The sequence below is a fragment of the Camellia sinensis genome, chromosome 6, assembly GCF_055761805.1.
Source record: "Camellia sinensis isolate YWXY chromosome 6, ASM5576180v1, whole genome shotgun sequence".
Taxonomy (NCBI): Eukaryota; Viridiplantae; Streptophyta; class Magnoliopsida; order Ericales; family Theaceae; genus Camellia; species Camellia sinensis.
The window spans coordinates 123271664-123283719 of NC_138966.1; the positions used below are offsets into that span (position 1 = coordinate 123271664).

At 34.0% G+C, this 12056-nt stretch overlaps 1 long non-coding RNA gene across 11 annotated transcripts; it reads left to right on the top strand.

Moving 5' to 3' along the window:
- The first annotated feature begins 1695 nt into the window (after positions 1–1695).
- Positions 1696–8029, top strand: LOC114266715 (uncharacterized). Of its 11 annotated transcripts, XR_014332975.1 has the most exons (8): positions 1700–2058; positions 2826–2898; positions 4758–4801; positions 5542–5610; positions 6040–6083; positions 6168–6211; positions 7128–7178; positions 7510–8029. It is a non-coding gene; the product is annotated as an uncharacterized LOC114266715 (long non-coding RNA). The 11 variants fall into 11 exon arrangements; XR_014332977.1 differs by lacking the exon at positions 6040–6083 and having other exon boundaries at positions 1699–2058; XR_014332976.1 differs by lacking the exon at positions 4758–4801 and having other exon boundaries at positions 1703–2058.
- The last annotated feature ends 4027 nt before the right edge of the window (positions 8030–12056 follow it).

Sequence of the window (12056 nt, forward strand, 5' to 3'; positions counted from 1 at the left end):
CACCCACCACCCACCCCCACCACCTACCTGCCATCCACCCGCCACTACCCACCACTCGCCACTACCATCCACCGCCCGCCACCACCACCTACTTGTCGCCACCACCCACCTGCCACCACCACCACCACCACCATCCACCACCAACCACCCATCACCACCTGCCACCACCAGCCACCGTCACCCACCCACCTACCCACCCACCACCACCACCACCACCGCCGCCACTCGCCATCCGCCACCCACCTGCCACCACCACCCGCCACCACCACCACCACCACCCGCCACCGTCACCCACCCACCCACCATCACCACCACCAGCCATCCGCCACCCACCCGCCACCATCACCACCACTACCCACTCGTTGCCACCCACCACCTGCCACCGTCACCCACCCACCCACCCACCATCACCACCAGCCACCACCCACCATCCGCCACTCACCTGCCACCATCACCTACTTGCTACCACCCACCACCCGCTACCATCACCCATCCACTCACCACCACCACCCGTCGCCACTACTCACTCGCCACCACCACCCACCACTCGCCCCCACCACCACCCACCACTCGCCCCCATCACCACCCACTCGCTACCACCCGCCACCACCACCTACCACCACCAGCTGCCTACCACCCACCGTCATCACTTTCCACCACCGTGTTCCGCCGCCACTTGTCACCACTCGCCATTTGTCACTCTTTTTTATATTTTAAATTTTTTTTAAACATTTTGTCAATTACCAAACACGTTTGTAGTTTATGTTTTTCTAAAAATAAACAAAAAATAAAAAAAAACCAGTATATAAAATTTTTGTAAATATAAACTGAAAACGTAAACGTTACCAAACACTACATAATTCATTTCTTTTGCTAGATATATGAGATGAATAATTTAAATTATTATTGTAGGTCTAGGGCAAAGCCAACAAAATAAAATATAAAGGGTATAGATAATAATATGGAAGGAAATCATTTTGAGAAATTAAGGTTGTGTTTGGTTGTGATTTCAAATCACAATTCCACACCTTAATTCAAGAATGATGTTTTGGTTGTGATTCTCAAATGATGTTTTGAGAACTCTGCACAGAACACTTGCGTTGTTCTATTTTTGACGGACGCATTTTTCCTTTTGTTGGGGAAAATCTTGCTTGGCGAGACGTCCGGCGTCCGGAACAGTAAATTTTTTATTTTTTTTTGCAATTGATTTATATAATCGAAAAAAATATTTTCTGAAATTTTTAAAAATTTTTATGTGCTTTAAAATAATTTTGAGTTGTATGTTTAGTTATGAATTGTAAATTTTTGTATCACATATCAAATGTTACATCAATAATTCCCCACTCAAATCAAAACTCTTTTCAAAACTATTTACCAAACAAATTTTCTACATTCAAATCATAATTTCACAATACACAAACTTAAAATACAACTCATACTCTCAAATCACATTTATAAAACACAACCAAACGGAAGCTAAGAGTCTCAACCATTTTTCCTTTTACCTTGGAATTCATTCAATGAGTTGAAACAGCAAAAGCAAGCCATAAAGTCTAGTATAGTGAGCTGGCCACCACCAATGGAGTCTAATCAGCAACCACAAAATCCACCTTCAAAAAACTTCTCATATATATATCTATATAATAAGGGAGAAGGGTTTTTAAAAATGTCCTATGTGGCAAGAAATTGTCATAGAGATACATTTATGACCAACGGTTCAGATCAATCTTAATCAAAATCTAAGGGACAAAATCAAAATCTAGCATAGTCAGCCTCTTTGGATTCCTCCTAACGAGTACCAAACACACTTCCCTATCTCTCTCACAGTCGTCCTCCTCTCTCTCTCTTCTCTCTGGTTTTCAAATTTTAATCTCTTCTCTCTGGCTCTCTCTCTCTCTCTCTCTCTCTATATCTTCTACCCACTCTCCGTTCTTGGTTTTATGGCAACTTGGTTGAGATTTGAGTGCACTGTTTGATCAAATACAAGGTAGCGCAACCAGCGAGAAAGAGGTCGGTATCACTCATGAGATTCGAGGGCACTGTTTGATCAAATGCAAGGTAGATCTGTGTTTCTCAGTCCAAATTTTTTATGTGTCTCTTTGTATGATTGGGTCTCTGAAATATTTAACAGTTAGGGTCTGAAATATTTTCACTATGTCCTGAAAATGATAAATGATTAGGTCTCTGAAATATTTTTGTATGATTGGGTCTCTTTGTATGCCTCAAAATTTTTATGATTGGGTCTCTTTGTATGATTGTGTCTCAAAATTAATAAATGATTGGGTCTCTTTGATGCCTCAAAATTTTTATGTGATTTGATTCTCATTTGGGTTTGATTGTGTTTCTCATTTATATTGCCTCAATTAAAATCTGTCTCTTTACCCCTCTATGTTTTGTGTGTGTCTTTATGCATACACTATGTTTGGTAAAATGCCTCAATTAAAATAGTGAGTGAATTTATAACATTGCACGCTAAAATGTTTTGTGTCCGCTGAATATATAAAATGTATTATGTTTTTCCTTCTAATGTCCGCTGATCTGAGCCATGGTTGATTGCTAAACCCTTCTCCCTTTCACTCAATTTATAACATTACACGCTAAAATGTCCCAAGATTAAAATGCCTCTCTTTTTAATGCTAGCTGCTTATATAATTCTACATTTTTGTTGTTAAAATAGTGAGTGAATTTATTATAACAGGCCAAGGAAGGTTTAGCAAAATAGAGGTATATTCAAATTGGTGATACAAACAGTGGGAGTTGGATGTTATTTTTAATCTTTAATGGAGTTTGCTTACTTATATTTTCTAATCTTTGGAATGACATAGGCCTGAGATTGAGGCATTTTACTTGGAATTAATCTTCTCCTGTCCAATCTTGGGATTAATCTAGACAAGGATGGTAAGTACAGGAAAACAAGTCTTTTCATTTTTAATCTCAGGCGGCAAACAAGTGTTTTCATTTGGTGATTGTTGGGAGTATGTGTTGAAAATTTAAACCAAAAAGAAAATGTGCATGATGAGGATTGAAAAAAGAAAAGAAAAAGGAAGATAAACATAGATAAATCTCTTTTTCTTTTCTTTTTTTTGGTGAACACACAGACTAATCTTAGTAACAAAATGCCTTTTTTAAGACAATATACGTTGGTAAATTTTGAATTACTTTGGAAATAACTTTGTGCTAAGTTTTGGAATCCCCCATTGTCAAAATAAAAATTGATGTCTAATTGTCTTTTAAATTGGTTTTTCAGGATTTATAAATTTACATTTTATTTAAAAGAAAACTAAAGTTGTAGGTTCTTTTTTCCTCTCTATTTCTGTCTTCTCTTTTTTAACCTCTTGGAATATGAGGACAACAAAATCGTGGTGTAGAGTTTTTGTTATCCCATTGTTCTTCTTACCTGGTTTAGTTAGTAAAGGAAAACAAGTGTTTTCATTTTTTGTCAAGTACATAATAAAGGTCGTAAAACTAGACAAGGAAATATGTGAAGAAAGTGAGTTGGACTGTGTGTGATGGCATTGGTTTGAAATATATGAACAATTGATGTCAAGTACATAAGAAAGTGAGTTGGACAATTCGAAAGTTTATTACATACTATGTGACATTGATTTGAAAATACTGAACATTAGACATTTTTGCTTTAATCCATCTAATCTAACTTTATTATTATTTTTCAAATTTAACTTTTATTTTTTTTAATTTCAGGTATCGATATTAGAATGGCTATTGAACGACTTTCAAATCCTTTTAACTTTGGCCAATTTTTAGGGCAGCAATTTTATTTTTAAAATTGTCTTAGTTAATGTAATTGATGGCTTCTTACAAAAGTACAAAATAAAGAAGAAATAATCTTGGGATTAATCTTCTCCTGTCCAATTTTATTACGGGTATACACTATCATCCCAACATTAATCTTGGGACAAAATGTTTGGAGCTATTGGGATTAATCTCAACATCAATTTTATAGCAACTGTCATTCCAACATTAATCTCAAAATGTTGTCATTGGGGTTTGAAGTAATATTTTCATGTCATAAAGAAGAGATATTATATAAATTTTTCTTTCTTCTTCACAATGTTTTATTGGTTTTGCAATGTTTGTTTTAATGATAGAAGAGTTTTCTTTTTCAATGATCTATTGTTTGATTGTTTTACCTGTTTTAATGATAGAGGTTTATTTATTTTCTATTTTTTAATTAAGGTGTGAATTGTTTTACCTGTTTTAAGATACTATATAAATTTTTCTTTCCTTTCATTTGCCTGAGATGAAAGATTTAAAACTTCCATTGCCTCTTTCTCTCTCTCTGATGCTTTTAATTTTATTTTTTGAGTTGTGGGCCCCTATTTGGGTACTCTCTCTCTCTCTCTCTCTTTCTCTCTCATGCTTTTGTGGTTTTGTGGATATGTTATGATTTGGTAAACAATTTCATCAATATTTTAACAATATCAATTGATGAGCGGTTCCCTTTTTCCCTTAAAATGAATTGTTTCTTCACTACATAGCCGTGGTGTGTCAACCTCTTAAACAATTTCAGTGTTCAAACAGTGCACAATATCAATATCAATATTGTGGCCTAATTTTTACTTTTTTTTTGTTTTTTTGTGGAATCCAAATTTTGTTTTTTGTTGTGGTAGTGCGTTGGCTGCTTCCCATGAGCAAACAAAATGGATCCAAAAGGGTTGGTTCATATTTTGCTTATGAGAGGATTGAATAGTTGGAGTTATTTGAATATTTTATTTTTTTGTTTTTGTTTTTTGCAGCTGCTGTCCATAGCATTTTAATGCACCATGTTAACCCATTAAAGGTATAGTCTTTAATAGGATGCTTGGCTTCCATTGGGAATAAAATTGTTCAATCTATTTTTAGTTTACGAATTTTTTTTTTTAATTTAATATTGTCATTTCTAAGTTACTGAAAATGATAAATGATAAAATCTCTGAAATATTTTTCTAAAATGGGTCTCCAGAATGCCTTAAAATTTTTATTTGGATTTTCGTTGGGTGTCTAAATTTTATGTGATTTGTTTCTCATTTGGGTTTGATTGTGTTTCTCATTTATATTATGTGATTTGTTTCTCATTTATATTGCCTCAATTAAAATCTGTCTCTTTACGGTTCTATATTTTATGTGTGTCTTTATGCATACACCATGTTCGGTAAAATGCCTCAATGAAAATAGTTTAATTTTTAATGCTAGCTGCTTATATAATTCTACTTTTTTGTTGTTAAAATAGTGAGTGAATTTAAATTGGTGATAAGGTTTAGCAAAAATAGAGGTATATTCAAATTGGTGATACAAATAGTGGGAGTTGGATGTTATTTTTAATAATAAACAGTGGCAAATTTTGGACAAGGGATGATGGAGCTTGCTTACTTATATTTTCTAATCTTTGGAATGACATAGGCCTGAGATTGAAACTTTCTAATCTTATATTTACTTATTAAGATCATTTGAAACTTTCATTTGCCTGAGATTAAAAATTTAAAACTTCCACTGCCTCTTTCTCTCTCTCTGATGCTTTTAATTTTATTTTTCGAGTTGTAGGCCCCTAAAGTCCATCAAGGACCAAGGTTGAGAGCTGCAAGTTTTCTCTTTTCCAACAACTCTTTTCCAGTAAGTCTTTCCTTTATTCCCATTCTTAGTATTGTTAAATTAAGTTCCATTTGGATATTCTCTCTCTCTCTCTCTCTCTCTCTCTCTCTCATGCTTTTGTGTTTTTGTGGGTATGCTATGCTTTCTTTCATGTCTTGGGTTCTGTCAATTGATTTGGTAAACAATTTCATCAATATTTTAACAATGCCTTCGTCAATTGATGAGTAGTTATCTTTTTCCCTTAAAATGAGTTGTTTCTTCACTTCATCAATTGATGAGCAGTTCACTTTTTCCCTTAAAATGAGTTGTTTCTTCACTACATAACCGTGGTGTGTCAACCTCTTAAGCAATTTCGGTGTCCAAATAGTGCACAATATCAATATCAATATTGTGGCCTAATTTTTACTTCTATTTTTTTTTTATTCCAAATTTTGTTTTTTGTTGTGGCAGTGCGTTGGCTGTTTCCCATGAGCAAACCAAATGGATCCAAAAGGGTTGGTTCATATTTTTCTTATGTGGGAGGATTTGAATTGTTGGAGCTATTTGAATATATATATATATTTTTTGTTTTTTTGCAGCTACTGTCCATAGCATTTCAATGCACCATGTTAACCCATTAAAGGTATCCTAATTCTTTAATAGGATGCTTGGCTTTCATTGGGAATAAAATTGTTCAATTGTTTTTAGTTTACAATTTTTTTTTTTTTAAATTTAACATTGTCATTTCTGAGTTACTGAAAATGATAAATGATAAAAGCATATGTACTCATTTCTTATTGCAGAACATTTGTTATGTCATATGGTTGCTTGGTCTAATTATTAGTTCCCTATTATTTGTCATATGTCATTTTAGCTACCATTTAGCAGGTTTGTTTATGTAGTGTTGATTGAATTTTTTTCTTCAATTTCTTTATGGATAATTGAAAGAGGAGTGCAGAGAAGTGGGGCATAATTGTTTGTTTCTTTATGGTTTTGATTTCATACGATTTGCGATTTGATTCAGTGAGTAATCAATACGAACAGGTTGTATAAATCACAAATAGCCATGAATCGTAGGTGAATCGGTGAACCAAATCGGTGAATCGTGAAGTGAATCGATTCGATTCGCTAAAATCGATGTTTGACTTTCCTTTTTTGTTTTTTATTGTTGGAAAAGGGTTCACACAACCTTTTTAAGGTCTTTAGGATTACTATATGCCATCTTTTGACTTTCTCCCTCCCTCTTTTGTTAGTTTTTCACATCTCTTTATCCCCTTAACATTATATCCGTAAGTCAGTGGAGTTTTGTTAGTTTTATTTATAGATTTATTTATTTTTGTTGTTGTTGTTGTTATATATAAAATTAAGATGAATTTTCTTTTTGAATTTTGCAAACCCTTTAGCTCCTTCATCTGTGTTGGACACACACACCTTTTATTGTTGTAGTTTTTTGTCTTTTATTTTTTTACTTTTTATTTTATCGGGGAATTAGTTGTAGAGAAATTATCAATTCATGTAAGGCTGATGTTTTTATTCTTAATGCTTTGTACATGTGATAGAGGCATCAGAATTTGGTGAGGAGAATAGTTCTAAAGGCTCCATCAATAGAGGTAATCAAGATTCCATCCCTTTTTTTGCTTCTATTTTTTATTTTTTGTACATTCATGATGTTATAAGTTGATGATTTAATCTTTTACTTGATTTCCATAGTTCAAAGACCAACTTCCTTATGTCACTTGGAATAAATTACAACCTATTTCCTGTTATTTTAATTAAATTTATTGTTATTCATTCCATTCTAAGGATTTCAGTATAGTTTGCAATAATTGAAGTTCAAAATAATTAGTTTTACCACTATAATTTCTGCTACTACAATGTTCACCAAATGCTTGATAAATTGTTTCTCGATTTGATGTGTTTGATGTGTTTATTAATTCACAGGGAATGGAAGGTGAGGGGGAGATTAATCAAATGATCAAACTTTTGGTTGAGGAAAAAGTTCTCATTTGCTAAACTTTTTATTGGGGTGAGGAAAAAGTTTCCCTTTGCTTGACTGTGTTGAGTTTATGAATTTATCTATTTTTTGGATAATATTCTCTTTGCTACTTATTTTTATTATTATTTATTGTTTTTGGGAAAGACCAAAAAAATTGGCAATTTTTTTGTTTTTTGTTTGCATTATTTCTAAATAGGTTGAATGCTCTCAATTGGATCTCAGTTGTGAGTTTATGAAATCTTTCTTTTGAGATTGTGATTTGAAGATTTTTGAAACGGGTACTCCTTCCATTGTGGTGCCAAAGATATCCATGAAGGTCATCAAAGAAAAAGCGGGTGCATAAATATTTGCTACATAGATTAAAAAATAGAGATGGTGTGTGTGTGTGTGGGTGTGGGATGAGGGAGAGTAGAGATAGAGGGAGGCAAAAAGTGGAGATAAATGAATAAAATGGTTTGAGACAAATTGCATCTTGAGAAGTTATCTACCTATGTGCTGAATTCCATGTCTCTAAAAGATTGACATTCTCAATTTTAGGAATTAAATATATTTGCTGAATCATTAGTGCTTGATGATGAAATGAGGCATTTATAAACATTAGTGCTTGATAATGTGTTTAAGAGCTAAAATCTAATAATGTGTTTAGAACTTTCAATTAGTGCTTGATGTTTTCAGATTGATGTAATCCATAGACATATATGCTTGATTGGAGGGTTAGCTGATTGCTCAAAGAGAGGTGGTTTTGTTGATTAAGGTTTAGTTTCTTTTTTTTTTTTTTTTTTTTTTGTTTGTTGATTTTTACTTTCTATTTTTCTCTTTCTTTGTAATTAGCAAGAGAGAAGTGTAATATGAAGAGTCTGAGACTTAAGCTTAGGAAAGTTGTCACGCCCTCAAAATAAACCCATTATATATATATCATTGGCATGCAATATTAAAAGAAACCAATTCATTATCTCATTCATCAGAGTATTACAAAAAGAAAACATTACATGTAATATCAAATTAAATGCCCTATGGGCTTACATCTTTCCAAGCCAACACTTGGACACAAAAATATGAGTTCTAACTCAATTACAAATAAAGCCCTAGGCTTGAATGTTTATCAAATAAAAACAAATAACTAAAGATAGTCTTCAAAATCCAAATCCTTCCAAGCTAAGTCCTTGGAGGTAGCTTATCACCTGGACCTGAAAATGATGTTCCCATAAAGGGTGAGCCACAGCCCAGTAGAAATATACTAAACCAAATATAAGCATTGAATAAAGCAATAGCATTCAATAAATGGTTAACCAAGATAATCAATTATAACTTAATACAGTCTCATGACACTAACGTCTATGACATGTTTCAATTCTCATTATTATTAATAAGGCTCAGAACCTGACCAAATTTACAACAGTGAACCATACATAGTATATTTACATTCATCCAGTGTCAACAAACAGATGAGACTCAGGCTCAAATCAAACACTTCATACTTCCAGTTTGATACACATTTTAGTGCTGTATCAATAAAACACTTCAATATAAATAAGCACACATAAAAGTGATGCTAATGGAGTCCATCCCCTATCCCCTCCCAAACAAAATCCGGTTTAGAGGTCCATCCCCTATCTTCTCCTAAACCGTGGAGTACATCCCCTATCTCCTCCCACACAAAACAATGTATGCAAACATATAACATATACAACACACAATCAATACACATAATGTTTGTATTAATTCAGCAGTCAAAATTGATGACTTAATCAATGATTAGTTCAGTTATCCCTAATCCACATGCAGTGTCTACAACAAGCACGACTATCCTCCACCGATAGCCCAAAACAGTTATTTCTAAACTGAAAATAAATATATCAACAATTCAATAGACGAGTGATTTAAATTAACCGACTACGCCATTTAATCAATGAATTCCCCAATTCCATGAATTTAACCATATTTTCCCAATTCCATGAATTAATTATACAAATTAATTTATTAATACAACTAGGGTTTTTTTTCCAAAATTGCCAAAGTATCCCCAACATATCAAAATACCAAAACTTAGAACAAAACTTATAGAATGGAGTAGGAAATCCCTACCTCAAAGAAATAGCCCCAAAAGAGAAGATGGAGATGAAGACCCAAACTCCAAAGTATTCCAAACTACCAACAATTCAGATTAAAACGAAGCCCTCGACTCACACACTTTTTTTAATGAAAGATCTAGGGTAGAAACACACCCTAAGTGGATCAAATCTAAGAGAGAAGGTGAGCAGGGTGAGAGAGAAGTCGGACCTTAGGGTTTGGAATCTAAAAAGAGGATGAAAAACTGATTAAAAATCCGCTGCTGTCTAATTAAACTGGACAGGCTCGCTCGAGCGAAGACTTGGTCGCTCGAGCGACCAGACACACGAAAACCACGCTCGAGCGAAGAAAAGCTCGCTCGAGCCAAGAATGCAATGCTACAGGTCTGCAACCCTGGAGCACGCTCAAGCGACAAAATGCTCGCTCGAGCAAGGAACTCGAAAACAAACACCTCGCTCGCTCGAGCGAATAAGCACTGCCCTTAGGTCTAAACCAGATGCAGTCGCTCGCTCGAGCGAAGCAAATCTGGATCGAGCCAGAAGACAGAAAAACAAACCTCGCTCGAGCGACCAAATCCTGGCTCGAGCGACCAACCCAAAAACTGGACAGCAACACTTGGTTTACAAACCCAACCAACCTGAAACAAACCTGCCCAACACATCCTATAACTCCAAATAAGGAAATAAAGAATGACAACAACAATTATACAATGACAGAATCTACGGAACCCAAGTCCGGATACAATAATCAAATGGGAAAAGACCGGGGTCGCTATAAAAGTGAAATGAGTGTTGTAACTAACTAATACTACTAAGACTTTAGTGTAATATGTTCATGACATTGCTAATCATACATTTTATTTAACTAATTGATACATTTTTCTTGCTACATTTTGGGTTTTGATACACTTTAATTTTGCACAATGGAGGTGAGTAGCAATGCACGATTTTTCTTTCCATGCCTTCTCTTTTTAGACATTACCTTTCAATAGTTGACATGAGAGATGGTTTGTTAATATTGCAATCACTAAGATTATATTCTTTTTAAATTTTAGCCGAAATTCAAATGTGACCAACCTCTTCAATTAGAACAAGAAAGATTGATAGCTTGGGTAAGTATAACAGTAATGGTATAAGAAAGGAACAATTTTTCTGTGAAATTATTTTATGAATAAATTTTTCATGTACTACATAAAAGTTGGACAGGAGAAGATTAATCCCAACATTATTTCCACCGTGCCTTTAGGCACGGGCATACACTAGTATATATATATATATATATATATAGAGAGAGAGAGAGAGAGAGAGAGAGAGTAGAAAGGAGTGGGGTCGCTACAACTCTTCCCAATTGTGTATTGTTCATATTTAGAGTAACGATATATAAACTGCATTTTTTGACAGAATTTTCATATTGAATGACGTGGTTTCTTATTGTGCCTAAATTTTTGGTGAAAACATCATTTTCTGTTTTCATAATTTCACAAATGTGATTACCATATCATGATTCTTGTCATAAATTCTATATAAAAACTCTGTAAACATATCGGTTGCGTTTGGTTGTGTTTTGTAATTATAATTTGAGAGTATGAATCGTATTTTGAATTTGTGGAGTTTGAAGTTATGATTTGAGTGTAAAAAATTTGTTTGGTAAAGAGTTTTGAAAATAGTTTTGAAAAGTGTTTTTGATTTGAGTGGAGAATTGTTGATGTGATATTTGATATTTGATACAAAAATTTACAACTCATAACTAAACATATAACTCAAAATTATTTTAAAGCACATAAAAAATTCAAAAAATATTTTTTTTCAATTATATAACAATTAACATACAAATTGCAAAAAAATATAAAAAATCACTATTTCGGTCAACCAGTCGGACGACCGGCCGGACGAGCCGTCAGGCAAAATTTTCAAAAAAAAAAATCCTGAAAACAGCGGCTGAGACAGAGCGTTCTGCAGAGTTTTCGAAAGGTGATTACAAAACACCTACCAAACATCATACGTGAGTGATGCTGCTGAATCATGATTTCAGAACATAACCAAACACAAAAACTATTTGATCAATAAAATAAACTCTCTCGTTTGGGAACAAGCTAATTTAGTAACTTTTTGGTTATTTGGCTAAAATATGAGCTAAAAAAAACTAGTATGTTTGGGATGACTTTTTGGCTTTTTACGAAAAGATGTACAAAAAGTAAAGAAAAAAGAGAATCTTTGACTTTTTGGTATGAATTGTTGGCTTTTTGGCTAATTTAGTAATTTTTTGACTTTTTGACTAAAACGGAGGGTTCCCAAACGAGGCCTCACTAAGAGCATATAAATTGGCTCTTTTTTTTCTTTGTTAATTTAGGATGTCTGAATCAGTTTGTGCACCTTCATGAATCTCTAAGGAATCAATTCTACCATCCATTAGCAAAGTCTCT